Source organism: Ictalurus furcatus, chromosome 21 (assembly GCF_023375685.1).
Source record: "Ictalurus furcatus strain D&B chromosome 21, Billie_1.0, whole genome shotgun sequence".
NCBI classification, from domain to species: Eukaryota; Metazoa; Chordata; class Actinopteri; order Siluriformes; family Ictaluridae; genus Ictalurus; species Ictalurus furcatus.
Window position 1 is genome coordinate 15,596,307 of NC_071275.1, and position 6,000 is coordinate 15,602,306.

A 6,000-nucleotide genomic window follows, 5' to 3' on the forward strand; every position below is an offset into this window, starting at 1 on the left:
TTGATGGCCAAAATGCGCCTGCTTTCCACGTCATAATTACATTCCTCTAGTTGAAATAAAATTAATTTCCCAACAAAATTGCCTGTGCCACTTTAAAAAAAATCAACCGTAATAGACTATTGCTCTCTCTCTCTCTCTCTCTCTCTCTCTCTCTCTCTCTCTGTTCGTTTTCTGTCTTCATTTAATAGTCTGTTCTTTAGGGATGTAACCAAACACAAATACATGGAATGAACAGATGTGTTCTAAACAAATACAAATAGGAGACACAATATATATATATATATATATATATATATATATATATATATATATATATATATATATATATATTTTACACTAGAGTGTGCATCCAGACTGGGATCCCATGAGACAGAACAAAAAAAAATCATGCAAATGAGAGCTTTTTAGTTTCGTAAGAGCTCGAACGGGTGGTCAGATATAAAACTCGCAATACAAACAAAAACGCTTTGTGTCTTTGCATTTACAGCATCCTTAGTAGCTGCCTGGTCAGGGTCTTGGTGGTTTAAATAGTAATAGTCTGTTTCTTTGTATGGGAAACAGACCTGAATAAATGTATGTATTTATTTATTTATTAAATATGGTCGCTTCCAACTGGGACATTTCACCACCACGCCACCAGAGGGCACCTTCCCCTGAATCCTAGGACACTTCTTCTATTGTCATGTTCATTTCCTGTCTCAAAGTTATATAAAACACATGTTATAGAAAAAGTACATACTTTTGAGTGTGTATGCAAGTACTGGGTCATACTAATGGAAGAGAAAGTGGTTGCCTAGTTACACACACTGACACCATAACAAACTGCATTTCAGCTTTTGGTTGGTTGCAGTATTATTCTTTATATAATTTATCATGCAGTGCCTTGAACATGCTTGAACAATCTGTGTTACCAGAACATTTGTAATTCTGGCTGGAATTTAGTATGGTTTGACCTATGAAAACTTTTACACACGACTTTACTAATACTTTACGAAATAGTTAAGTTCTATTTTGCATCTTCGCAGCTTAGACTTCCTCTGGCTGATTTCACTCGTGAAACAGAGTAGGAACCATATATCCTTTTGCCGTATCTACTTTTCACTTGAATTAAGTAGATTGAAGGATTTTCAGTACTTAAATAGTACTTGGTACATGACTATGACGCAAATGATGTGGTGCTATAGCATTATGATAATCAGAGTCTAGTTAATGCAACTGCGTATTACTAAACACATAATAAGCATACTAATGACTGAAGATGATGGGCTTAATGACAGCCCCATGAATTAGAACGCACCTCAGCGTTATCTCTGGAAACCTACCATTTCATCACGTAAATACTATGTTACTGACTAAACCTTTATTAAGGTTCGGAAAATTACCCTTTTCAGCTTGCATTTTCAGGCATGGAAAGTGTGAAATGGGAGGAAGGATGTGTGGGAGGATGAGAGACAGACAGAGAGAAAGTGCATAACCTTGATAAAGAGTAGTGAAAAATAATAATAAAAAAAAGTTATGCAAATAACATGCTGTTCAAAAAGAGGCCATATGTGCACTCATTTATCAAAACCAATTCCACTGATCTGTCCTTTAGAAATGAGCACAAATTGTCCCTGATTATTCAAACTCATGCTGTCTTCACAGCTATACGGCCAGGTATAATGAATTATAGATTAATAACAATCACTAATCCATACAAAAAGTACTCCATGATGTAGGTCTGTTCAGTGGCGTCATATAGTGTTGATTAGTTTGCAAGATTTCATGAAATATCCAACTATTTGAAGTATATAAATAAAATGATATATATTTATACAAAAGAGTTTAACAAGTGAAGAAATTCAGTGTTAAAAACAGTCAGTCTTGCTAAAGATGTCTGACTCATTGCTAGCTAAGTGTGATTTTCTCACAGTTTGATCACGTAGTGCATACACACAAAGTTCACCATACCTATCCATTTAAGCAAATTTTCTATTTTTCTGAAACAAATGTGAATTCATTTACTTTTCACACACAGATGTTCAAAGATAATTAGTTCAGTCACACCTAAATAGCACACTTTCCAATTATTCTCTCTGTTCTGCACCTGCATACTCTCCACACTCTGACTTCAATGTCTCAGGTTATTTATTATTATTTAGGCCTGTAAATCAAAAGCGGAGCTGGAAGTTGTGTTATTTGTGGTTAATTAGATGGCTTATCCATATTTTTTCCTTTCTCTCACTTTAAAGCCGGCTTTAGGGCAAGTGATTTCAACAGTCTTTTAAGACTAAGATTATTACTTATGGGGGGCATGGTGGCTTAGTGGTTAGTACGTTTGCCTCACACCTCCTTGGTTGGGGGTTCATATCCCGCCTCTGCCCTGTGCGCGTAGAGCTTGCATGTTCTCATCATGCTTCGGGGGTTTTCTTCGGGTACTCCGGTTTCCTCCCCCAGTCCAAAGACATCCATTGTAGGCTGACTGGCATTTCCAAATTGTCCATAGTGTGTGAATGTGTGTGTGATGTGCCCTACAATGGGTTGGCACCCTCTCTAGGTTGTCCCCCGCCATGCGCCCCAAGTTCCCTGGGATAGGATCCAGGCTTCCCTGCGACCCCCTGTAGGATAAGCGGTATGGAAAATGGAAGGATGGATGGAAGGATGGATGGATTATTACTTATCATACTGTACAAGATGATCTCGTGTTACCTATCTCAGCTTGAAGATCCCTTAATGATAGGCATACGATTGAAGGAAATTACCATGTTGTTCTTGATCTGGGGTCATGCAGAAAACAGAAACGGAAACAAGCCCTTGGTATTTAGTAGCCTACAGAAAACAACAACCCACTCTTCTTTTAAATCCTATGTTTCTTTTACATTTCACCATAACAACTAACGTTTTTGTAGCTGTCCCGTGAGTTTTGCGTCATCCTGCACCATACTTCTATTGCCGACTTTTGATCGAGAGACATAGCAGGAAAAATTACACTGGAAATTTTACTTAAAAAAAAATTCTCACACTGATGCTGATCTCACGAGCAAAGAATTCTTTTACAATGTGTGATTTTTTTTCAGTGATTTTACAGCAAAACCATCCTGAAAATGAACATGCAGAGGGATTCTGTTATGTTACGAGAGAGGCACTAATGTCAGTTGTTTTGACCTTTGTCATGGCACTAGGCTATCGCATTACTCCACTGACAAAAGAAAATGTATGGTATTATAGTGGTGTTATTCTAAACCAACGAAGTAAAGATGCAGCACGGTTTTGTTGATCTGTAGTATGTGGTAAAAAGCAGGAAGTCGACACTTTAACCAACTATTCCATTCTGCAAAATGTCAACATGATAAATCCAGCCTTTACAAGCCCACTACGCAGGGAGCCAACCTGCTTCTCTGGACTAATGATATCTAGAGAATTGTTTTGCGAATAATTAATGTCGACTGGGCTGTCATGAATAAAACCATGTATGGTCATCTATAAATTCACTCCTAACACTAATTATGGAAATGTATTGATGGAGTTTGTCTAGCTCAGCATTTCTAGCTGCAGAAAATAAGTCTCATACAGAGACCTGAATCAATCATATTTCAGCAAAGACTATTGTACATTTAAACACGTTGGGACTCATTTATTGAGGTGATTTATTGTAAAATCATTTGCAGGAGCATTAACACAAATGTAGTGTTCAATGGGAATGTAGATAATTCGAAAAACATTCGTATCCTATGAGCACTCTTCAGTTTGAACTCGAATGATAGACTGAAGAAAAGAGAGAAATCTCTTTATTGCAATGGGAATTAGGAATCATGAAGATCTTGCATATTTAACCAGCTAGTATTATAACAGTATACTGACCGCTTCCTATTTAAGGTTAATAACCATGGCATAATTGTTTATCATTGGCTCTCAGAGCTGTGAAAAATGCAGAAATTAAAGATGATTATCACGTCTATTAAATTAGATGTCTAGCTAAAAAGAAAACAATGCCATGCCCCTCATTTAACATTAATATGTAACTACTATGAACTTATAGTGTACCTATCTTTTTCCTACTCCCAGAACTCAGTGATTTTAACATATTAATAAAACCATATTCTGTCTCGCTTTGTTCCCAGACTGGCAGGGCAGTGTGAACTTTGTGATCTGTAATTTTTTTTTATTTGGTAATGGGTTTGCAGTTGAATTTCATTATGATCTATTATAATACCCTTGTTCAGAGGCACCAAAATATGATACACACACTGTATTGTTCTTGAATACTTATCTATTTCATCCACCTTTATTTCTGGGTAAGACCCAGGTGAACACTTTTGTTTGTCACGTGATGGTGTTTTTCCAAATTTTGCCTTTGCTACCACTCATGTTCTTATCCTTATTTTTAATTTATGACTATCACTGAGCTGGTTTTACGACTACAGTTCTACTGAACTACATTTTTGCAGATAGCTTTTCAGGTCTTCTCTCAGATCTGGTATGGTGAAAAGGAACCGGAGAATATCCATAATAGTTCTCCCATCCTCTATGCATAATGGAGGTCACAGAAAGAATTCTTTAGCTTTCTCATGCTTCTCTGTCTCTGATGCACAGCTCTGACATAATAAAAGCTTTCCATTTTTGGACCATTAGTTTTTAGAAGTGGCATAAAGGAATAGATTGGGAAGGGGACAGCTGCAGTGGTTATAGACATGGACAAATGAGCTATGGAGATTTAGCCATTATCTAGTTAATGGAATCATCAACGTCTGCCACTTTTTAAGCCAAAAGTGACTGGTGCTATGTTTAAAACCCTACACCATTCCCCCTGTACTGTACTTTATTAGTACATGGCTACCACTTTTCCAATATTCACTGCACTCACTGTGTAAGTTCTAACTATTGCTAATTTGTAAATATTCCCATTTACATTTATAGCATTTAGCAGACTCTGTTATCCAGCGCATCATACAGAATGCTTTGTAATCTTAATCTATATAAACATATCAACTTGTCAAAAACCATATTAAAAAGTCACCTTATAACCCCTTATGAGCAGATATGGTTAGGGAGAGGGAAGGTGTTTGACATCTGTGCTTTTATTACATTTATGTTTACAGCATTTAGCTGATGCATCTATCCAGAGAGACTTATTGAAGAGCTTTAATTCACAGTAGTCCAGTTTTGAGATGACAAGGGACTGAACAAGTACATGGATAGAAATCCCTGGATCTTCCTGATGTTAAAACTACATGACCAAATCAGGTTAGCAATGTGAGGTGAGAAAGATAGATCTTTGTCCAGAACTAGCCCAAAGCTGTGTGCAGTGACGGATGTGTGATCTGAGATTTGACCAGCGAGAGCACAAGATCTTGACATGGGGGATGTGTCTCCGGGGCTGTACAGTTTTGCTGGGATTAGGTTCTTCTGGTTAGCTGCCATCCATGACAAGATGTCTGGCACACATGCTAAGATCAGTGCAGAAACATGAGAAAAAAAGGAAGAAAGAAAGAAGAGGATGAGTTGAGTGTCATCAACATAGCAGTGGTTTGAAAGCCTATGAGAGGATATGACTAAGACAGCAGGTATAGAGGGAGAACAAAAGAGGACCAAACACTGAGCCTTATGGGACACCAGTGGAGAGTCTGAATGGAGAAGATCTGGCTCTTCTCCACAATAACCGTTATGACTTATGTGAAAATCAGTGTTCAATTTTATAATGAGTTCAATTCTATAATGAATTTAGAGTGAGACCGAGTTGAAAATCCACCAGTGCCGTGCTATATAGGGTGTCTAAAAGGTGTACCATAGTGGGTACAAGAGTTCTTGAGACTGTTCTCATCTTGAAGCCAATGTATCCTCATCTTGGCCTCGTCTTGATTTCGAGTCCATTTTGTTATGCTATAATTATTGGTACTGTTTTGATTTGAATTATTTAACTGCAAATCGAACATTTTCAGGGTTAGAAAGTTGTTCAGATTTACATCTCAGTCTGACCAGATGGGAGTTTACTGTGACATATGCCATAAATTACATTGCTAA